The sequence below is a fragment of the Apostichopus japonicus genome, chromosome 12 (assembly GCF_037975245.1).
Source record: "Apostichopus japonicus isolate 1M-3 chromosome 12, ASM3797524v1, whole genome shotgun sequence".
Lineage (NCBI taxonomy): Eukaryota > Metazoa > Echinodermata > Holothuroidea > Aspidochirotida > Stichopodidae > Apostichopus > Apostichopus japonicus.
In genome coordinates, this window is record NC_092572.1 from 26,606,244 (window position 1) to 26,631,767 (window position 25,524).

General features: G+C 35.2%; 1 long non-coding RNA gene across 1 annotated transcript; it reads right to left on the minus strand.

The window, feature by feature from the left end:
- Positions 1–683: 683 nt before the first annotated feature.
- Positions 684–24,975, minus strand: LOC139976719 (uncharacterized). Its single transcript, XR_011796237.1, has 3 exons — positions 19,829–24,975; positions 13,210–13,263; positions 684–1,661 (listed from the first exon to the last, which is right to left on the minus strand). It is a non-coding gene; the product is annotated as an uncharacterized lncRNA (long non-coding RNA).
- Positions 24,976–25,524: the final 549 nt, after the last annotated feature.

Below are 25,524 nucleotides of genomic sequence, written 5' to 3' on the forward strand. Positions count from 1 at the left end.
TATCAAATGTTTAAACATGTATGAACAAAGATTAGTAACATCCAACATACGTTCCATTTATACCATGACCGATTAACACCATCCACTCAATCAGAGTAACGAGGACACAATACCCAACCATTACTTACTCCATCAGAGTACCTCCCCCCCCCCCCCCACACACACACTAGTGCTTTTGTTTGGGAGATTAGCCTAGTTTAAAACGATGTGTCTTAGAGCTGTTATTTTGTAAATCTCTGACGTCATAATTTCACAAGGATCTAAAACCATTTTCACTTTCACTTTCTCTTTATTTTTCTACTTCATATTTTCAAGGAAAATGTTAACAGTGTTGACAATGTAACCATTAGGTAATGTTAAGACTTTCAAGACTTTCAATATCTTCAATAATGTAGATTCAACATTTGTAGATCTCCACGAGGCACAGAAAATGAATGTAACAGGGACTTAAAGGGTGTGAAGACTCGCGCACAAAGAAACGTCTCATGCCGGTAATCTGACCTAGTTTCAAATGAGGTGTAACAGAAGTGTTAGACACCACCATGGATCCCAGAAAATACACACACAGCTTGCCACCGTCGGTAATTAGACACTAATGTACAGTCAATACATACAGCTACGGTCAATACCTACAACACTGTATATAGCAGTGTGGACATCTCAGGTCTAGATAAAAGATAACAAGAGCCCAAGGGCACTGCGGTTCCTTGCGTAGGGGTATATGACAATACACATAATATTATCATAGCAAGATTGGGCTAAAATAGTCCAAGTAATTGTGGTCGTACTTGTACCCATAAAATAACCAACACTATAGCCAACACTTTTGTGATCACAAATTGTGATCGGATTTTTGATTGGAAGGCACTTTTGAGATCTGAATGTGACGTGAAAAATGTAAGAAATATAAAGTCACCTACAAGCGGGTCAACAGATATGATAACATTGGTGACCTCAGATCACCGTTTAGTTTGAAAATGTTCTACCACCCCATTCACAACTTGTCCCAAAATATCAACTGTGTGACACCTTGGCACTAAGAGTTATTGCATTAAATGTCTAAAAATTAACTTTGAACTTGAATACATAACTTCACACAAAAAGGTCACCCGGAGGTCAACCAATTGACATTTTTGATCAGTGAAATGTGAATACAGCATCAGAACTATTATAAAACTTAAATCATTTTTTCTTTGCCCATTTTCTCCCCCAAAATACTAGTTTTTTAACATTAATTGACCCTTGGTGACTTTGAGTCAAATGACTGTTAGGTTTAAAAAATATTTCCCTTTACCATTCGCAACTTGTCCCAAAATATCATTCATGTCACACCTTGGCACTGGGAGTTATTGCATTAAATGTCTGAAAATTAACTTTTGTCAAATTACTGAAAAAAAGACAAAAACTCAGATATCTTAAATACATTGATATTGTTTATTTTTTTCAAATAGTAGATATAAACTGTACTGTTGTTTTGTAAAATATATGAACTTAAACTTCTGAACTATGGTGGCTCCTTCAAGAAAGCTGTCCGTTTTATCAGTTGGGAGGGTCAGCTATTGTAACTCATCTTTATTGAGTATGGTGAACTGTATGTTCTTTTGGTCCATTTCTGCGCTCACGATTGCTGAAGTTATGAGCCTAATTTATGGCTCATGAATCTGCAATGAAAAGATTGTAAAAACAAATATGATGTTAATTCATTTGAATACCTGCAGTCTCTGAAAAAATCATGAACAGTTAATGACCTATTGTGTTTTTCACTAAATGCTCTTTTAGGTTTGCTGCAACTATGAAAAACTGGTTTCATGACAATATAACCACATCAATTATTATAATTCCCGATTATAATGTTATTCGAATGATAGGACTGGCAACGGGGTGGGCAGCTGGCCTCTGTAAACAAGTTTTCAAGTTTGCTTTGATTACTGGAGAAGTTAAATTTTGTAAATTTGATTGTCATAGATATGCATGGACTTGGATTTACAGGCACTGAAGACTCGTCCAAACTGCATGCGGACATCTGAAAAAGTTAACATTCTGTTGCTTGCAAGTGAAGTTTTGTTTGTGTTGCTACAAAATGCAGACAAAAATGAAATGTGATACCTTGTTATCTTTAGCTGGATGTTGTTCTAGTTTGTTAAATTTTGGTTCAAATTTGCAAGGTTATTCAAATTTGGTTTCAGTTTCATCAATTTTGTTCAATTTTTTACAGAAATGAAAAATTTTGTTCAAATTTGTTCATTTGTTGTTAACATTGTCAAGGTTATTCGAATTGGTTCAAATTTTGTTCACGATTTGTTCAACCTTGTTCAAATTTCGGTCACGGTTTGTTCCACTTTGTTCAAATATTGTTCAAATTTAATTCAAGTTTGTTCAAATTCTGTTCACATTTATTCAAATTTGGAAGAAATATTTGGAAGAAATCTCAAAATATGTTCAAGTTTTGTTAAGATTTGTTCAAATTGTGTTCAAGTTTTTTCATGAATGTTCAAATTTGGTTCTGGTTTTTTACATATTTGTTAAAATTTGCAAGGTTAATCAAATGTGGTTTCAGTTTCATCAATTTTGTTCCATTTTTTAAAGAAATATCATCAATTTTGTTTCACTTTTCAAAGAAATATAAAAGTTTCTTCAAGTTACTTCAAAATTTGGTTTAAATTTGGTTAAATTTTGTTCAAAGTTGAGCATATAAGACATATGGTACACATATTTTGGTTTAACTTGTTGTGTTTTCATGGAAGTTTTGCAGAGAAATCCAAGTTGCTTTGTGATCACTGTAATAGCTCTCAAGGACTCCACTACCAATTGTTTTACTTGTAGGAATATTTGTGTAGATATGATCTAAGCATGAGTTATAGTCTGTTGTAGGAGTGAGTATGATTTGTTTGTATTTGAATGTTCTTGTGAATAAAGAGAGAAGGCTGTTTTTTTCTGGTGTGTTTTGGAGTACATCAACATTGAAATCACCAATAATCAACGTTTGTTGTGAATGATCTATGTGACTTAGAAAGTTACTCAATACATCATGGAATTGTTGCATAGGAACCTTTTTAGACCTGTAAATTAGTGCAATTTGAATTGTTCCAGCACATGTGTCTTTGGTCGTCAGGGAGATTTCAATATTATTTGTATTCAGTGTATGTTCAGTGAGTGTTGTGATATTATTCTTAGTGTAGATTACAGTGCCATATGGGGAATTTGAGACAGGAGCATGAGATGGGATGTTTTTGAATAGTGTAAATCCTTCAATGTACAGCTCATCATTTGTTACTGCTTCTGATAAATGGCATTCAGTGAAAAGTAGAATATCAGCAGATGTGATTGTGCTGTCATGAATTATGTCAGAAATGTGTCTCTTCAGTGATCTTACATTTTGATGAATGATGGTGGTGTTGTCCATACTTTCAAATGCATGGCTACATATTTTCAATGATCGTGTGGAACGAAGGTTTTCTATTTCCTTGACAACATTTCGATCGACATTAATTTTTTCAGGATTAAGCTCAAGAATGTATAATCCATTTATGGAAGTCACTCTACTTAATGCAACATAGTGGATGTGACATTGTGATGTAGCACCTGACATATCAACAACTATCTCTTTCATTGTATCTCCTTGACATCTATGGACTGTCTTTGCAGTTGCTGGTCTGAGGGGAAATTGTTTCCGCATAACTTCTGCATTTTTGTTGCGACCAATCCTGAACTGTCGACTACTTCTTGATATTGGTGTCCATGTTGAAGCAAGCTTTGAATGATACAGTTCTCTTTTAGAGTGTCGACATGCTTTACCTACACTAATGTCATCGAACTGTACCCATATAGTGTGAATGTTCTGATCATGTACATTCTCTATATACTTGATAATACCAGTAGCACCATTAATCATTCCATCTTCAACTGAAACATTGAGACAGAGGTCAATTCGTTGGTCAATGCCCAATGATAGTTCAGTGAATAATCCCATTGTCTTTTGAGGGTTGTTCGGTATGCAAGTCAGTATTTTCTGTTTGACTGTGTTTGGGACATCACCTACGACAATGTCTTGAGATCTAATTGTGAGCTTCAGAGTGTCTAGTTTGGAAAAAACTTCATCATTGTGTGCATTCACTCTTAGGTTTGTCTGATAAACATGTGTAACATTTGATGGAACATTGTAGGCTGTAAACTGTCTAGTTTTTAGCAGCTTCAAATCATCATCTGTTTGTCTATTTTCTCTTAGTCGGTTCAAAAGTTGAGCAAAACTCTGGTCATCTTTTTGTCGCATGATTTCAGTTAGTTCAAAGGCCATAAAATGATCTCTCCATAAATTAGATGCAAGTGGACCATAATCATGAGTTAGATCATTAAATATCCATCCATCAAACACTGGCTTCAGTTGAAAGAGATCACCAACAGCAATAATGCTAACACCTCCAAATATTTTCTTGCTACCCATAATTTGTTGCAGTCTTTTATCTATGTACGTAAACATTCCATTACCAACCATAGATATTTCATCAATGAAAATGATTTTCAAATTTCGGAACTTCATTCGAAGTGAGTTTAACTTGTCTGATGTTAATGCCTTGTAATGAAATCCTTGACTAGCTGGAATGAGTAGAGCACTGTGAATGGTACTGCCTTTAATACTGTAAGCTGCTTTGCCTGTTGGTGCCATTAGAAGAATGTGAGTATCATCTGGATCACTTCCAGGCTGGCTAGAATAGTATTTCAAAAGTGCATTGTACAGAGCTTTCAATACTTGAGATTTTCCTACACCAGCTCCGCCAGTGAGAAATGTGTACATTGGTTCTTGTTTTGTTTTACACCAATGCAGTACATAGTAGAAAAAGTCTTTCTGCTTTTTATTGAGGCTGCGTACTAGAGTTCTGTATTCTGAATCAGGCAAGCGAGGTTTCTGCAATTCTTCTATGTTTGCACTATTGACTGCAATCCCAATGTCTTGTCCAATATCATACAATTCAGGTGATTCATTGGAAGGGATTTTCACTTGTTGTTTATCCTTTTCATCTTGATGAGCCTTTTCCATATGTTCTGTATTTGGTGCAATCTCATCATACATCTCAGGGTCTTCATTTTCAATATCATCTATTGCCTGGTCAATGATATCTCCACTGTGGTTATATTCTGCTTCCTTATCTTTAATCTTGGATTCAAGCTGAAGGTATCGTTCTTGGTACGTATCACATGACGCTATGATATTATTCTCAGCTCTCCAAGGAAAAAACAACATCAGTTGCTCTCTGTAGTACTTTTCTGCATCATTTTCCTTGTTAAATCGAACATATCTGATGATCTTGGCTTTGTTTCTTTTTCTAAAGTTTAATGCACCAACTGTGTAGCATTTGACCTCACCTGTATCCTGCATATCATTGTCATCAGCATTATCATGTGATTCATAGTCTTGGGCAATGCTGTCTTTGTTCAATTTGATAGAAGGGTCATCATCATTTTCATCTAATTCATAATCATTGTTAGTGCTCTCATTGCTCTTGTTGTCACTAGTGATATCGAACCAAGCTGCAAAGTCTGCAAGGCAATAATGTTGTAGTGCTTTAGGTCGGGCAGCATACTTCCTGATAAGTCCCATACATTCAATATCTGTAGAGTTATCTGGCAACTGTTGAATATATTCCAATGGTTTGATCAGGATTGTTCGATCTTCTAATGGTGAGGTATTTATAAACACAAAGTGCCTGGAGGCTTTTCTGAGTGACATTTGTAATACCAAGTACACTGCTTCTTGAGCACTCATTTCAACATGATTAAGGAATTTGTTTCCAATGTGTCGTACTTGCTGTTTGATGTCCATGTTCCCTTCTCTTGCTTCTGTTGTTGCACGCTGCATAAGGTTACTCATACCTCTTTGTCCTTTGCTAATGTAAGATACAATGTACATGGCACATGCATATGGGTCCAGCACATATTGAATATCCATATTAGCTCTCCAAGTTTCTAGTAAGACTTTATTGTAACCATTAATTCTGACTTCAGATGGTGATCTTTTAAGAAAGATTTTGTCTGATGTTAAGGATGAACGTATAGCAAGAATGTAATCTCTTTCTGTGCTTCCCAACTTTGTCAACATATCTTCAAATGTGTCAGTAATGTCTTCAGCAAGTTTCAAATCATCCAAGTAAGCCTTTATGCACTTGTACAATTCTGTAGTTTTGTCATTGCCTTTAACTTCCAATGGTGTTAGAATCATGGTTCTAGGCATTGGTGGGATAGGAAACCCAAAGCGGCAAACACCTTGTCTCTTTTTCCTGCATGTCTTTGCATGGCTGTGAGATTGCAAGTTAACAGTTTGGTTGACTGTGTCAGGTATGTTACATGTGACATATTGATCAATAAAATATGCTACTTCTGTAGGAGCTGCATTTCCATATAAAGGTGCATCTTTGACCCATACTAGCATATGAATGTGTGGGGAACCTCTCTGTTGGAACTCAACTCTGTAGAAATGATCAATGATCTCACCAATTGGATGATATGAACTATACAGGAAATTATTCAAGAACCTACGAAACATGTAATCAAAGTGACGTGCACATGTGACAGGGTCACTCTGGATAAGGTCAGATTTCTCATTCCAATTCATGTTTAAGAGTTCTTCATCTGTGAAATGTTTGTTTTTGATTGTTCTTCCAAGGATTTTAAGTAGGTGAAGCCACCTTGTTTCAGCAGCAGAGAATGACAGAAACCATGTTGGGATTCCAAGTTGTCGAATCATTGCAAATAGTTCTTTCTTGGACCTTTCCCAATAGGGAGGGGATCCTCGTAATGTTCGGAATACTCTAAATCCTTCATCTAGGGTCAAGATTTGCTTGATACTGTCATTTGTTTTGAAATGTTGAGCAGTTAATTTCTTCCCTTGTGTTTTTTTCTTTCGCATACTAAGTGTTACTTTCTGCTGTATTTGGCTGATTTGTAATTTTTTGATTTTGTAGAATATGTTTTGGACAGATTTGGCAAATCTTCTATCTTTGTGACGCAGTTCCCACTTACATATTGTGCTGTAATGTACCTTAACTTTGTTGTCACTTCTTGGCTGTCCACAAAATAATGTTGGAAATGCAAGTATTTCAGAAAGACTGTCTTGAAATAAGCCCATAGGTCTATTTCCTTCACCTGGTGCTACGCAATAAGCAAGTTGGCTTTGTTCCTGAAATTCTGGTGTAAGCATAGTATCTAATGTACCTGTAAGTTGCATGTCATCATTTTGAGCTTCTGTCCAATCATCATCTGAATCTGGATTGTCTGCATTGTTGTTTTGAATTGAAGGAGTTGCACCTACTGTTAAGTTAGCATTCTCATTTTTGTCAGATTGTTCTTCAAGAGGTTCTATGAATTCGTGCCAATCATCATCCATCTGCTGTATCGTTTCATTCCAATTCCGATCAATTGAGACTCTTTCATCTTTGTATAATTGACTGTTTGCAACTAGCCATTTTGCAGCATCAATTACTTTATTGGGCCTGACATTTTCACTTTGAACCGAGTGCTTATAAGAAAGTTTTCTCTTAAACTTGACAGGAATAGTCATGCTTTCATTTAGCCTGCGTGGTAATAGTCTACATGTACTTGACACATCAGCTGCAACATTTACCACATTTCCTTTCAGATTCAATTGTCGCCCTCTAGGAAGTTCTCTAATTTGCATAAATGGTATACGAAGAGCTACTAATTTCTCTTCAAGAGAATGCAATTGTAATTCGTTTGGAATTGGCACAAACTTCATGTTATTGTTTAGGCTTAACGGTGGTATCTTATCAGAATTAATATATTCCTTGCAGGTACTACAAATCCACAATTTGTTGTCGATAGAAGGATTGTGTAAAGCAATGCTGAAAGTAGATTTTGCTGTTTTCTGTACAAAGCTAGTGACACTTTCTTTATACCATAACTGTTCACAACAACAGCACACATATTCTGGACCTACTGAAATAGAGTTGAGAAAGCCTTCTTGCAATTGTTGAATTGATGAAGTGTTACAGCTGGTTCTCTTGTTGTATTTGGACTTGATTTCATTAGCTGCAAACTGTGGATCTGTTCTAGCTTGTGCCATTCGTTCTTGATTCTTTTGCTTTTCTGGGAAAGTGTAGGTGTCATATTTGCGAATAGTGTTCATTCGTTTGATGTTTTTTTTCCTCTCATTTTGAGAGTACTCCTCATTTTGTCTTATGTCTTTCATCCGTTTGATGTTTTGTTTCTTTTCCTTTTGAGAGTACTCCTCATTTTGTCTTGTGTCTTTCATTTGTTTCCTGTTCTGTACTTTTTCATTTTGAGAGTACTCCTCATTTTGTCTTTTGTCTTTCACTCTTTTGATGTTTTGTATCTTTTCATTTTGAGAGTACTCCTCATTTTGTCTTGTGTGTTTCATCCGTTTCATGTTTTGTTTCTTTTCCTTTTGAGAGTACTCCTCATTTTGTCTTCTGTCTTTCACTCTTTTGATGTTTTGTATCTTTTCCTTTTGAGAGTACTCCTCATTTTGTCTTGTGTCTTTCATCCGTTTGATGTTTTGTTTCTTTTCCTTTTGAGAGTACTCCTCATTTTGTCTTGTGTCTTTCATCCGTTTGATGTTTTGTTTCTTTTCCTTTTGAGAGTACTCCTCATTTTGTCTTGTGTCTTTCATCCGTTTGATGTTTTGTTTCTTTTCCTTTTGAGAGTGCTCCTCATTTTGTCTTGTGTTTTTCATTCGTTTCCTGTTCTGTACTTTTTCATTCTGAGAGTACTTCGGTTGTTGTCTGATATCTTTCATTCGCTTGGTATTTCTTGTTCTTTCATTCTGAGTGTACACACAATCTGTCCTCATGGTTTTCATTCTTTTTATATTCTTTTGCATTTGTTCTTGACAGTACATTTTGTTTTGTCTTGTAGTTCTTTGGTAAATAATGTCTTTTTTCCTTTCTTGTTCTCTGTATGCACTGTTAGTTGCTCTAAGTTTTTGCATTCGTTTAGTACTGTTGGAACAGCTACTACTGGGAGGTAATTTAGTGATGTTCACTGTCTGTTTCTGTTCATCTTTAATTTGTTGCCACAAATTTTGTCTGTTCAGTTCTTCTTGTACACGATCTCTTGTTGTTTTTGGTTGTGTCGATTCAAGGTTCTGTGCTACAAGACAGAGATCAGTATTATTAAGTTCATATACAACATCAAAGTGATTTCTATTTGTGTTTTGTATGTAAATTGCACGTTTAGTTGTATCTATTCTTTCTGAGAGACTACCACATGCTGGAAATCGTAGCCATTTCCATTCACTACCAGATACAGCATATGTATAAATGTCAGTTTGTAATAGTTTTGCAGCAGTCATTATTTCCACTTCAGTAGCCCACACTGAATCATCTGACATATGGGATGTTTGAATATAATCCTGAACAGATTTACTAGTAGATGGTAGGTCACATTCCAGAAGAGATTGCACTATCAAGCGTCTCAGGATATGATGATTATTTTCAGACTTTGTTATTATGAATGACAAAGATCGAAAGAAGCAATTCCCATCACCTATTATTCTCCAAATATTACATGGTCTTGCAGTATTAGTATACAGTATTGGACTGCAAATATTTGGGAAAATTGGATAAGAACTGGTATGAATTTCCTCATTATTGTCTGTCATTAACTGCTTTAATATAGCAATCTTTCCATCACGCCATAATTCATCTGGAGGGAAGAAAGTAAATGTGTCATGAGTGTGTATACTTTGCAAGTGAATATCAGTAATGTTCGATTGACCAACTGAATGTTGCTCTACTGCTTTTTCAGAGAGAGTTTTATTAGCATATTGTTGTGGCTGGCATGTTTGGTTTGATTTTGTATTTTGCTTTGATTCTCTTCTTGTCTTGTTTCGCTGTCTGTAACTTAATTTTTTTGTTCGTGGCATGACAGAATATTGTAAACAACAGTTTCTTCTGTGTCAAGAGTTTCAACAGTTCCTTTTGGACAACAGTTTTTGTGAGATAGTAGTGCATATAGAGAGTGATTGACTGTAAATGCTGTTCTGGATTTTTGATATCTATCACAAGCACTTCATCAGAATTGTTTGTTTATTTTCTTGGAATGTTTTTTATTGCAATGCTTGGAATTCAAGTACTTTTTGTATCCCTGTGAAATTCTAGTTAATATTGTTAAGTGCTTTTGAGTGCTTTAAATTGTTTTCTGTAAAAGTACTTGTTGAGTTGTCAGTAATTTTCAGCAATTTCTGGGGATTTTGGTAAGTATTTTATTTGGAGTATTTTCAGTGCTTGATGTAATGCTTTGTTAGTTATTTATAGAGATTCTTTTGCTTTTTTAGTACTTTTGAGATTTTTAGCTCTTTTCAGTGCTTTCAGCAATTTTCAGCTCTTTTCAGTGCTTTTCAGAATTCTCAGCTCTTTTCAGTGCTTTTCAGCTCTTTTCAGTGCTTTCAGCAATTTTCAGCTCTTTTCAGTGCTTTCAGCAATTTTCAGCTCTTTTCAGTGCTTTTCAGTTTTTTTTTCAGCTCTTTTCAGTGCTTTTCAGGAATTTTCAGCTCTTTTCAGTGCTTTTCAGCAATTTTCAGCTCTTTTCAGTGCTTTTCAGCAATTTTCAGCTCTTTTCAGTGCTTTTCAGTTTTTTTTCAGCTCTTTTCAGTGCTTTTCAGCAATTTTCAGCTCTTTTCAGTGCTTTTCAGTTTTTTTCAGCTCTTTGCAGTGCTTTTCAGCAATTTTCAGCTCTTTTCAGTGCTTTTCAGCTCTTCTCAGTGCTTTTCAGCTCTTTTCAGCAATTTTCAGCTCTTTTCAGTGCTTTTTAGCAATTTTCAGCTCTTTGCAATGCTTTTCAGCAATTTGCAGCTCTTTTCAGTGCTTTTCAGCAATTTCAGCTCTTTTCAGTGCTTTTCAGCAATTTGCAGCTCTTTTCAGTGCTTTTCAGCAATTTTCAGCTCTTTTCAGTGCTTTTCAGCTTTTTTCAGCAATTTTCAGCAATTTTCAGCTCTTTTCAGTGCTTTTTAGCAATTTTCAGCTCTTTGCAGTGCTTTTCAGCAATTTCAGCTCTTTTCAGTGTTTTTCAGCAATTTTTAGCTCTTTTCAGTGTTTTTCAGCAATTTTTAGCTCTCTTCAGTGCTTTTCAGCTCTTTTCAACAATTTTCAGTGCTTTTCAGCTCTTTTCAGGGCTTTTCAGCAATTTTCAACTCTTTTCAGTGCTTTTCAGCAATTTTCAGCTCTTTTCAGTGCTTTTTAGCAATTTTCAGCTCTTTGCAGTGCTTTTCAGCAATTTCAGCTCTTTTCAGTGTTTTTCAGCAATTTTTAGCTCTTTTCAGTGTTTTTCAGCAATTTTTAGCTCTCTTCAGTGCTTTTCAGCTCTTTTCAACAATTTTCAGTGCTTTTCAGCTCTTTTCAGGGCTTTTCAGCAATTTTCAACTCTTTTCAGTGCTTTTCAGCAATTTTCAGCTCTTTTCAGTGCTTTTCAGCAATTTTCAGCTCTTTGCAGTGCTTTTCAGCAATTTTCAGCTCTTTTCAGTGCTTTTCAGCTCTTTTCAACAATTTTCAGAGCTTTTCAGCTCTTTTCAGTGCTTTTCAGCAATTTTGATAGGCTGATTGATATGCAAGTTCATTAATTGCTTGATTTATAAGTTGATTGGCTAATTGATGTGTCGGTGTATCGATATGCAAGCTAACAAGTTGATTAATATCTGACTTGAAAAGCTAATTGATATGCAGATTGCTTAAATTGTGTTCAAGTTTGTTCATGGATGTTCAAATTTTGTTCTTGTTTGTTAAATTTTGGTTACAATTCACAAGGTTATTGTCCAAGTTTGTTCAATGGTTGTTAAAATTGTCAAGGTCATAAAGAAATTTCAACCTTGTTGATATTTGGGTCACGGTTTGTTCAACTTTCTTCAAATATTGTTCAAATTTGGTTAAAGTTTATTTAAATTTCGTTCACGGTTATTCAAATTTGGTTCAAGTTTGTTCAAATTTGGTTCACAGTTATTCAAATTTGGAAAAATATTTTGAAGAAATCTCGAAATATGTTCAAGTTTGTTCAAATTTGGTTCAAGTTTATTTAAATTTCGTTCACGGTTATTCAAATTTGGTTCAAGTTTGTTCAAATTTGGTTCACAGTTATTCAAATTTGGAAAAATATTTTGAAGAAATCTCGAAATATGCTCAAGTTTGTTCAAATTTGGTTCAAGTTTGTTCAAATTTGGTTCACAGTTATTCAAATTTGGAAAAATATTTTGAAGAAATCTCGAAATATGTTCAAGTTTGTTCAAATTTTGTTAAGATTTCTTCAAATTGTCTTCAAGTTTGTTCTTGATTGTTCAAATTTTGTTCTGGCTTGTTAAATATTTGTTATAATTTGCAAGGTTAATCAAATTTGGTTTCAGTTTCATCAATTTTGTTCCACTTTTTGAAGAAATATTGCAATTTTGTTCCACTTGTTAAAGAAGTATGAAAGTTTCTTCACGTTAGTTCCAATGTTTGTTCAAATTTGGTTAAAGTTGAATTGGTATGCCACTTCAATGGCTAATTAGTTGATATGCAAGTTGATTGGTTGATTGATTGATATGCAAGTTGAAAAGCTGGTGGATATACAAGTTGATAGGCTGATTGATATGCAAGTTGATAGGTTGCTTGATATGTAAGTTGATTGGTTAATTGATATGCAGATTAAGTGATATGCAAGTTGATTGGTTGATTAATATGCAAATTGATAAGCTGAGTGATATGCTAGCCAATTGATATGCAAGTTGATTGGTTGATTGATATGTAAATTGAAGAGCTGGTTGATATACAAGTTGATAGGCTGATTGATATGCAAGTTGATTGGTTGCTTGATGTGTAAGTTGAGTGGCTAATTGATATATGTGATATAGTTGATTAATATGCAGATTAATTGATATGCAAGATCAAAAGTTGATTGATATGTTAGATTGAAAGATGATTGATATGCAAGTAGATAGGTTAATTGATATGCAGGTTGTCCGAATAATTGATATTCAGGCAAATTGATGTAAAAGTTGATTGGTTGATTAATGTACAAGCTAAGTTGATGCAAATTTGGAGAATGGTTGACAATAAGACTAAGTTTTTAGTATGACTAAACTTCTTATGTCAAACAGAAAGAGTAACAAATAACACAAAGTGAAAAGGGGCAATAATAGTGATTGATTGAAACTAAACTAAACTTAGAACAGAACAAAATGCTGGTTGAAAATATTGTAAGACTGATTACCTTATAGGAAGTGGGCCAAGAGTGCAAATACAACCAGGAAGTCCAACAGGAAACCTGAAAAGAAATGAAGGAAGCAATTTCGAATATTTGTCATGAAATATACTGTATATGAGCTTTTGGCAATTCTTTAGCCCTTTTGTTATATTTACCATAGATTACAAATAAGTGATCAACTAAAGTATTACCGGACTTGTTGTTAAACAGCGATGTAATCATGTAATGTGTCACTGTTATTTTATTTTTTATGGCAATAAATTGTTAAATGGTGTTAAATCAATTCTGAAACTGTTGAAATGCAACTGAAATTGTGGATAACAGATTATCGTATACAGTTTTGAAAGAAATCGTAAATTACTTGGCAAAGTATTCCCTAATTGTCTTCAATTGTTAGACAACATATAGGGCTTGATTGATGTGATCAGAAGAACTGTCAATATCTCTTTTCACTTCCACATATTTGGGAAGTACTTTCACAATAAACGCCCATGCTGTATTTTATTTCTACTGTAAATGCTTGATTTGAAAGTAGTTGAGCAACAGTTTGAATTATTGTGGACTGCCAAAGTTCATTTGTTTGTAAGTATATTAGTCATTTCGAAATTCAATCAATTGTATCAGTTTACCCAAAATAAAGCACATTGATGGTTATTAGAAGTTCCAAGTATTGTGGATGTCACGTTTTGTGATTTGGTTGTTTTTAGAAAATGAAGCAAACCCTCTATACCCCTTCAAAGAAACATGCAGTAATTGTGTCAGTTAACATTTGCAAAAACCAAGTAGCAAATAAATTCCAAAAAGTTAGTGTGTTCCATAATGACAGTAGTAAACCATACTTGTGTAGACCCGCCAAAAGTGTTATATATATACAGCCTACATGATATATGACAATGTGCGCCAAGAAAATAGGGTTTTCCGAAGGTCCAGAATAACTAAAAATAAGGAATGAATTAGTACAGAAGGGGACAGAATATAACAGAAGGGGATGGCAACCTTCAGCCATCCTCATATTGTCCCCTTAACTTTCGCTACGCTGGAGTTAAGACCTAAAATAAGCAGTAGTTAGAAGCGATGTTGTAGCAGTGTTGTGTATAAGGCTATACTGTGTTACATTGATTTCAATAGGGTGAGAGTGGCACTGGAGTACCTTACCATTCTTAGACCTGTGAGGGTTAATCACAACTAACAGGTGTATTTGTATGTAATAATCGTTGCATCAATAACCATATAAAAACATGCCAGGGAATTCTGTTGATAGCCGTAGACTATGCTGAGGGGAAGCCACATGGAGAATTCAGCTGTAAATCAATTGTTAGAGACCTATTGGGGGTGGGGGAGGGGTGGGATGAGCCCATAGGGTGGGATGAGCAGGGGACTGGGAGACTGCACCCCAAGTATGTATGCTAAGAGAGGCTCTGACATCTGATGCTGGCGCTGCCAATGGTGGGAAGGAGTAATAAGCATGACACCAAATATTTAAAGCAGTGAGATGAGACACATGTAAAAATTATCATTTTGTAATTTCTTGATTGATTTACAGCTCATTTTGTCAGTGCAGGTTTAGCTTGCTGGCTTATTTTCCCTGTTCCAATTTTTTCTTGCTGAATGTCAAGTGGACTGGCAATATGTTTTATTTAAAGTCTTTGGTATGACTGGGCAGAATTGAAGCCTGACCTCCCAGCTGGTTGACAGCCTCAAAAAAAGTGGAGTTTCCAAGAGATTTCTTCTCTCTTTTTTCTTTTCCCTAATCAAAATCTCTAAGGTCAAATCTGTGTCACTTTTGATATTTATTTGGGTCATTAGCAGCAATGTTGTTTGAAGCAAATACACAGTCCAGAGGGTCTACTAAATAAAGTTGATTGTTTACACAAGCCACTATAGGTGTAGTGACACATCGAATGTCTGGTATCTATCCACTGTCAGTTAATCCAGTTCTTGGGAAAAATTATCATACATATCATTTATCTTTAAATATCATTTTTAGTTTATACTTTAGTCTCCAGACAATAGAAGCTGCCAGGGCATAATACCGTTGGAGATGGTAGTAGGTCAATCATTCAAGCCTGCAGGCAATGTTAAAAGCATAATAACATTCCCTATTATATGACTGACTAAAAATGAGTTAGTTACAGTATATTAAGAATTAGAGTAAGTATTCTGATTTCTCCAGGGATGCAGTTTCAAAAAAATCAAATGGTTCTTTGGTGGACTGAATAACTATTTTGTATTCAGTTTCAATGGTGAAACCATGAATTTTGCCAGTACTATGTTTTTGAAGTCTATTTTAGTTTTTTTTTTTTGAGGGGGGTGGGGGTAATCACACCATAGCCCCATGGTTTAGCTACACAGGTATCGTCTATAATGATCTTCTTCCTTCCCCTTTTTCCTATTGCATATCAGTTTTACCAAATGTGCACCAAATTAATGTATTTCAAATACTGCATGATGATGAATCGTAAACAACAATTATATGTGTCATTATTCATCACAGTACAAAGGTAATATTGAAGGCCTGTGTATGATTGGCATAATAAGCTATATATTTCTCAAAACAATGGTATTCAGATGCAAACAGTCTTTGACTCTTCAAAATTTGTAAACAGGGATATTTAGTTGGTGTTCTTGGTTTGAGTCTTTATTGGCACTTAAATAAAATTGAAAGGTGTTGCATATTCTGAAAATCCAGACCACATGGGTGGTACTGTATCATCAGATGTACACAAAAATGTTGATTGAACCAATTAACATTATGAGAGGGGAATATTCCATATGCCACCCTTAAGATGTTCACTGACATATTCATTGGTTTACGATACAGTTTTGAATAAAACTTTGACCAAAACAGAAGACTAATGTTTTCTTTCATTACTCCAATCAAGACTATATGATTGCTTTGGTATTCTAGTGTATGTACCAACATCATTATACCATAGCTCTATAAAGGACTCATGAAATTAATGAAGTGAAAATGAACACCAAGTTTCCTTCATCAGTTCATTGAATTTCAGCAAGAAACATTGAATTTGATTTTTATTCTTAATCAAGTGTATGATTTGGGTCACCTATTCAATTTAGTTGAATACTGTGTTAGAGAGGTACATGTGTTAACATTTCTTTACAGTGACCTGTGTGTAATTTAGTGGAATCAGTTAATTCCAATGATTAAGTTGTTGGAATTTTAAACCTGATTCTAGAATTTTTATGAGTACCAGATCTGAGTGGGGGGTTGAAAGGGCAAGGGAAAAAATCTGAAGGGAGAAATGACCTCCTCCCCCTGTAGCGCCACCACTGTATCTCACTCTTTCCATGGATAAAGAAGTTAAGTCACGGCATCAGTACCCTCTGTGTGTGAAACGTCTAGGTGCTATGTCGGAGGAGCTATATAATATTGCCTATATTATATTATTAAGTGGAAAATGGAAAGGATATAAGTTTTATTGAGTTTAGTATTTAGTCATGTTTACCTTGTCTGTGGTTAAGTATCAACTTCATAAATGTATGTTCATATATTTACTATATTACTGTCAAAAATTGATACAAACATTCATTAACCAAAGAAAGTAATACCAGTCAAAAGTCACCCAGATGCAGGTCAACTATTGGATTGCAATAGCTAACTCCCAACCTTAATGTCCATCCATGCATGCATTCTATCACTTATCACCGCTGAAAATCATCTGAAGTGGAGACTGCTGCTTGACCTCTCAAGTACAAAAGTTGGCAAATTGTCCAAAAGCCAAGTTCAATGTTTGGATAAAGCATGAGGTATCTCACCAGTGGCAACACCAGCCTAAGTAAACCAGGAGTTTAAACCAGGAGTTTAGGGGGGGTGGGGGCAACCGGGAGACAAAATAGATTCTTGGGAGTTGTAAACATGTATCAAATTGGGACAACTGTTACATATCTAACTTTTGAAACTATATATAGCAATTTGAAACCTGATTAGAGAAATTTCAATGAGTACCAGATCTGAGTGGGATTGGGGGGGGGTGGGGTGAAAGGGCAAGGGGAAAAATCTGAGGGGACAAACGACCCCTCTTCCTGAAGGCTGATGTGATTTCCTGTGCCTGTATTGATTGTTTACGAATTAATTTGTTAGAACAGAAGGTAACTTTTAACTGCAATGTGCCTTATACACTTATTTTGTTAATACTCTTACTGAACAAACTTGGATTTCACAGTATTCAAGTTACTCACTTTCAGTGTAATATAAAATCATACTGGGACAATGAACTTTAAAATAACATGTCCTAAATAACGTATACCTACTATACACATCTGAGGCATCAGGGCCAAATGGGGGGGGGGGCTGAAATTAAGAATTTATTCGAATTTGACTTAATACCAAATGAGCAGATAATTGATTATGATCATTTTTTGGCCTTGTTAACAGCTAAGGTCATAATTTAGAGCCACCCAAGGCTTTTTAATACCACTTAGAGACACTGGATATATATGAATTTTGATAACTGATCGGATTGTTTGTTCAATTTATTGTTGAAAAAATTGAAGGGGGTGAGTTGGGGGATATGGCTAATCAATAAACGTGGTCAGTATATATGTCATGGTGTAGTAGATGATGCGTATTATGTTTAGTTCTTATATCATCTATATTATGGCTCTTACAATCAAACATCAAAATGTTAAAAATTGCAAATTTGCTATGTTAAGTATTAAAGTTGCCTACAAGTCCATAATTTAAATGGCAGAATTTGATGTTGTTGAATAAAAGGGTTTATGTTGATGAGAGAACCAGATCCTAGTCTGCGGCACAATGTGAAACATAGCCAGCTTGGTGACCATACAGTAGTTTATCTTAACATGATTATTTGCAGAGACCACTGGTCTGAAGTAAAATTAACATGAATGTTCTGCTTCAACTTTGGAATTTTAAATGATGGAACATTTACATCATTGCCAATAACTGATATATTTGAGAATACATAATTGCTACTGACACATTAGTGTGGTTGTATTGAAGATGGAACAAAATGTCATGTAGTTGTAGGCACCTTTAATACTTAATATAGCAAATTTGCAATTTTTAACATTTCCATGTTTGATTCTCATGGCCATAATATAGATATAAATGGCAGCATTTGATGTTGTTGAATAAAAGGGTTTTTGTTGATGAGAGAACCAGATCCTAGTCTGCGGCACAATGTGAAACATAGCCAGCTTGGTGACCATACAGTAGTTTATCTTAACATGATTTTTTACAGAGACCACTGGTCTGAAGTAAAATTAACATGAATGTTCTGCTTAAAGTTTGGAATTTTAAATGATAGAACATTTATATCATTGCCAATAACTGATATATTTGAGAATACATAATTGCTACTGACACATTTGTGGGGTTGTTTTGAAGATGAAGCTACAATATTGCCATCCCCATATTATTTATACTTGTACTATAAACTTGCTAAGCTTCTTGAAATCCCTGATTAAATACTAATTGTCTTCATACAATATTTAGAAAAGATACAGAACTCAGAATAGTGCAGTGTGACATAAAACCAGGTATAGTAGTAACTTGTTTGATAATTGTACAGACCTGCAGCTACACTACAACCTGATTACAAGCCTGTATCTTGTGTGAACATGTCTCCTGTGTGATTAGCCATAAACATTTTGAGATAATTGGTATTAACTCTCATGTTTGTTTTTTATTAACTACTTGACTTTGAGTATGATACAGGCTACATCTTTATGTTCCGACGTCTCTATTTGTTCCAACAATACAAAATAATTTTTGGACTATACTTTTTTTACCAACATTTTTCGGACCCAGTTTTGTCGGACCAAAATTTTGTTTCACCAACATGTTTCAGGACATTTTTTCGGACCAAAAATGTTTTGGACCAAATTATTTTCTTTATACTACAATTTTTTTTGACGAACAATTTTCGAACCAATTTTTTTTCGTACCCACATCTTTTTGGACCAACATGTTTTCGGACCAAATTTTTTTGAACCAAATTTTTTTTGGACAACATGATCTCGGACCAACTTTTTTTGGACCAACATGATTTCGGACCAATTTTTTTTTTGACCAACATGATTTCGGAACAAATTTTATTGGACCAACATGATTTTGGATCATATATTTGAAAGAAGTTGGTCTGAAAAATGGGGGTCCAAATAAAAATTGACTCCCAAAAAAAAATTTCGTTCCAAAAAATTATTCCCAAAAAATTGGTCCCCAGAAATTTGGGTCACAAAACTACTTCTCTTGGTACAACCAAAGTTGTGGAAAACAAAAATTGCTCTTTTTTTTTTGTTGTTGTCAGAACATAGAGACGTCGGAACAGAGAGAATTTGGAACATAGAGACATCGAAACAGGGACATCAGAATATAGGGACGTCGGCACATAGAGACATCAGAACATAGGGATGTCACCTTGATAGTAACCTACATACTATTTATAGATTAAAAGCTAGGAGTACTTTAGACTGAATAGGCTGTTAACAAGTGATATCAATACTATAGCAATAACACTTGACCAGCTGGATATAATTCAAAGTTTGTTTTTTCAAAAAGTAAACTGATCATGATTCCATTACATACTTAGAAGTGTCCAGTAATACATTTATCATATTTAATGCAAAACAAAGGTATTACCTTACTGCAGCAATGCTAAACAAGTTGAAGCATGAAGTTGAAGTGAAGCTAAGTGGACTGTTGAATGTCTCGTGGACTGTACTGAAGGCTGTATTTTCAGTCTGTGTCACTTTCTGAAGTCACCGGCATAAATTCCTGAAAATGAAATTCAATTACGATTTTCTTTCAACACTGATCCAAAAAGGCAAAATCAATAGCTATAAGACACAGACTTACTAAGAGTAAGAAAGTAAAATTGAACAAAATGTTCATGTTGGAAGAACTACCTGAATGCAATGTAATGTCTATGTGTTGTGGGGTATGGGGGGTGGATATGCCCTCTCCAGAAACATTGTGCCTCCTCCCCCCAGATGAGATGTGGAGTGTTAAAAAAAGTATTCAAACTAAATTTCTAAAACACAATCAATCATTTAAAGTTGCAAAATATAGCACAAGATTGCATCTAAGGACCCTTAATTTCTCAAAAATTTCTCCAAGCGAAAGGGTTAATTGCTAGTTTTTGTATAATGTTTTATCTGTCTCAATGAAGAACGTAATTCCAGACAGATTATGTCCCAAAAAATAAGACAATTCTTGAACGCAAAGTTACTTTAAGTTGCAAAATATAGCACCAGATTGAATTGGAACCCTTAATTTATAAAAAAAAAAAAAAACTCAAAGTGAAAGGATTAATTTCCATATTTCTTCTTTTATCTGTCTCAATTAAAACGAAACTTCAGACAGAATAACCCGTAAATAACACAATTCTTGAACATAACTCATAATTGAGAGTTCTTGAAGCCTATCTATATTCATTATGAAGAAATTGTAAAAGAATTGTTTACATGCTCCATGGAACAGTATGGTAGTTGCATACTTCTAGACTAACCTAGTACTAAAATTACTAGTAAACTAGACTAGACAGTTCTAAAAACTTGTAAATTGGTTGAATATACTGGCCCTGGTTCCTGCCAACACTGTATTACTAAATTACAAATTAATACTTGAACTGGAAGCCTAACTATTATTATGAAAGGATTTTAGAACTAATAGTAATAGGCTAGCATAATTGACTAGCTGGCTAGCATACTTGACTAGCTGGATTTACTTCAAAGTTTGTTTAGTCACAAATCCTGATTCCATTCCAAACTTATCCAGTATCCAGTAATAAATTTACATTAATTTACATTTATATTAAATGCAAAACAAAGGTACATACCTTACTGCAGTGAAACAGAACAAGTTGAAGTTGAATTGAAGTATTAACGAAGTACTTGAAGAAGACTGTCCTGTAGGCTGAATGCTGTGTTTTAAATGTAGTATTGTTGAGTCTGGCTCTTTCTGAAGTTAGCAGCAGAGTGATCACCTGTTGTTCGATACTACTTTGTAAGTACTACTTACTAACTCCCAATCAGGTCACCCAGAGATTTGGTAGTTAGAACTCCCTGTTACTAGGGACACCAGCATCTTCTCACTCAACACAGACTCAAATTTAAAACCCAAGCACTCTATCATTAGGCTCCTAATAATTGATGATAATAGCTTCTGCATTATACCCTATCAAAGGGTCAAATTGGTCCAGTACACAATCAAGATAGGTGTTTGTATAAAACGCCTGTGAAAGTATGATTAATGATTATGGAAAGTTGAGTAAGACATGTATGGTACCTTTAAAGGGGGGGGGGGATAATATATTGGCCTGTAGTATGGAACTTCATTGGAGGTGTAACAAGAGGAAATATTTTTACTGACCATGTTTATATGCATAGGTATTGCAACTGTTATCAATGTTAGTAGCCTCATGCTGTTTAAAAAAATGTGCCCCTATTTGTTTCACAACTTGTCCCAATACATCAGCCATGTTGGACTTTGTCAACTAAAAAATTAACATCAGTGTGCATTTTTCTGTCAATTAATAAATTCACATATAAGTGGGCATTGTTTGCCCATTAGTGAGTGACTCTAAATGACCTGACAGTTTTTATCAAAAATGTTCCCCTCGATGATGTGCACTCTATCCTAAAATTGTTAAGTGCTCTAATGTACACACACAATGTTATTGCCAGAAAGGTATTAGAACTAACTTTTGGACCCTCATAACTTGAGAACCTGGTGTCCGATTGAAGCAGTTGTTGTTTTCCTCTACATAGCACATATCAAGATATTGACAAACTTCTTTTCTTTGCCCCTTTTTTCCAAAATAAGCTTATTTTTCAAGATTTTTCCTTTTGACCTCATAGAAGGATGTAATTTGACACACTGATTAAAAAAAGGCAACATGACAAGTCTGTACGACCATCCTAACCACATAAGCTTTTTAAAACCAAACAAAACTTTTAACCTCTGATGGACAATATTGATGAAAAGGTACTTTTCAGACCCGAACATGGCTACGAAAATTCAAATAACCAAAGAAACTGATATAGGTCATTGGATGTCAAACTGAGGTCAAAGGTCACCCACATGCTAGTCAACTAATGGATTACAATAGCGTAACTCCCAATCTTGAAGAACATTTTTTTCTCAAGTTATTGCAAAATTACTAATTTTGTACCCCTAATTGACCTTTGTTGACCTTGGATCATATGACCGTTATGTTTGGGAACGATCCCTTACCTCAGTCACAACTTGTCCCAAAATAACAACCATGTCGGACCCTGTCAGTGGGAGTTTCTCTTTTTTTACTTTGCCATTTTCTCCCCCAAAATACTAGTTTTTTAACATAAATTGACCTTTGGTGATTTCGGATCACATGACCGTTAACTTAAATATTCCTCTATACCATTTGCAACTTGTCCAATAATATCAACCCTGTCACACCTTCAAACTGGGAGTTATTGCATTAAATGTCTGAAAATTACCTTTCAGCTCATATAACTTCGCACACAAAGGGGTCAACCTATTGACATTTATGATTAGAAGGTACCTTTAACATCTGAAAATAACATTGAAAATGTAAAAATCCCCAAAACACGGAAAGGTCACCAGAGGTCAAATTGAGGTCAAGGGTCACCCAAATGCAATTAGATTACATTGAAGCAACTCCTAACCCTAACAAAAATTTGTTCTCAAGTTATCGCAAAAGTACTAGTTTTTCATCATTGACCTTTGGTGACCTTGGATCACATAATAATAATAATAATAATAATAATAAATGAGACTTATATAGCGCCAAATCAGTAAACAAAAGTTACTGCTCAAAGCGCTTTACAGAGAAAGTAAATTAATTTACAAAAGAACAAGTGAAAAGATGGGTCTTAAGTAGACTTTTGAAAGTAGAAAGTTTATAGCATGTTCGAATGTGATCTGGTAACATGACCGTTAAGTTTGAAAATATTCCCCTATACCATTAGCAACTTGTCCCAAAATATCAACGGTGTCACACCTTGGTACTGGGAGTTATTGCACTAAATGTCTGAGATGAACTTTGACCTCATATAACTTTACACACAAAGGTCACCTGGGGTCAACTTATTGACATTTTTGATCAGTGAGATGGAATATAGCATCAAACTATAAAAATTCAACCATTTTTTTCTTTGCCCATTTTCTCCCCCAAAATTCTACTTTTTTAACAGTAATTGACCTTTGATGACCTCGCATCACATGACCGTTAAGTTTGAAAATATTCCCCTATACCATTGGCAACTTGTCCAAAAATATCAACCGTGTCACACCTTGGAACTAAGAGTTATTGCATTAAATGTCTGAAAATTAACTTTGACCTTGTATAACTTGGCACACGAAGGTCACACGGGTGTCAACCCATTGACATTTTTGATCGGAAGGTACCTTTGATATCCAAATCTAGCATCAAAACCAAACATTTCCTTTTTTGCTCGTTTCCTCCCAAAATAAGCACATTTTTTCTAATGTGACCTTTGACCTTTTGGGGTGACTTATTGACATTTTTGATCGGTGAGACGTGAATATAGCATCACACTATAAAAATTCAAACATTTTTTCTTTGCCCATTTTCTCCCCCACCCAAGGTCACCAGAGGTCAAATTGAGGTCAAGGGTCACCAAGATGCGGGTCGACAATTGGATGACATTGAGGCAACTCCCAACCCAAACGGACAATTCGTTCTCAAGTTATCGCAAAAATACTAGTTTTTTATCATTAATTGACCTTTGGTGACCTCGGATCACCTGACCATTAAGTTTGAAAATATTCCCCTATACCATTGGCAACTTGTCCAAAAATATCAACCGTGTCACACCTTGGAACTGGGAGTTACTGCATTAAATGTCTGAAAATTAACTTTGACCTCGTATAACTTCGCACCCGAAGGTCACACAGGTGTCGACCAATTGACATTTTTGATCGGAAGGTACCTTTGATATCCAAATCTAGCATCAAAACCAAACATTTTCTTTTTTGCTCGTTTCCTCCCAAAATAAGCACATTTTTTCTAATGTGACCTTTGACCTTTAGACCTTGGTTTCAGATGTAGTTGAATCTCCTGATTCCAAAAAACAAAACGAAAAGTCTGTACAACCATCCTAACTACGACCGAAAAACTTTGACCCCATATAACTTCGCACATAAAGGTCACACGGGGTCAACCTATTGACATTTATGATCAGAAGGTACCTTTGACATCTGAAAATAGCATCGAAACTGTAAAAATCCCAAAAACACGAAAAGGTCACCAGAGGTCAAATTGAGGTCAAGGGTCACCAAAATGCGGGTCGACAATTGGATGACATTGAGGCAACTCCCAACCCAAACGGACAATTCGTTCTCAAGTTATCGCAAAAATACTAGTTTTTTATCATTAATTGACCTTTGGTGACCTCTGATCACATGACCATTAAGTTTGAAAATGTTCCCCTAACCAGTTCACAACTTGTCCCAAAATATCAACCTTGTCACACATTGGCACTGGGAGTTATTGCAGTTTTAATATTTTCTGTTTTTGTACCATAACTGACCTTTGGTGACCTTTGTGAGCACCAAAAACAATAGGGCACACCTTCTCCATATGGCGGATCTATAGTCCAAGTTTGGCCTCAATCCAACAATCCCTTAGTGAGATAGAGCGTACCCAAGCAAGTGTCACAGACGCACACACACACACACACACACACATACACACATACACACACACACACACACGCCAACCTGACTGCATAGGTTCCTTTTGCTAAAGCAAGGAACCAAAAAGGTATCACGTTTCATTGCTGTCTGCATTTTGTAGTGACACAAAAAAAAACGTCACTTGCAAGCAACTGAAAGGTAACTTTTTCAGATGGCCGCACAAGGTTTGGGGCGAGTCTTCAATGCCTTTAACGTAAACAAACTGAAGTAAATGTGGAGTGATGATCAATGCTATAGTTAGGACTTGAACAAGTCTTTTGCCTTGCGTGTGTGTGTGTGTGTGTGTGTGAAGGAATATTAAATTTACAGTATAACATCTCCCAAATGGAATAAGACTTCTTTTTGTTTATAGATATTTGGGGATGTTGTTCATGGCAGTTATATCTCTCTCATACAGACCAACAATGTTTGGGATTGTGTCTCTTCAAATACAATGATTATTATTATTTTTTTTTTATGTTAGGTTTACAGTCTTGTTCAAGGCCAAGGCTCTCTCACACAACTTTACAACTTAACCCTGGTCATTGGTAACTTGTCACACCTACACACCAATACAATTCAAACAATCTCTCCTGGGGCACCACAACCAAGTGTCCCCATTGGGACTTCCCATT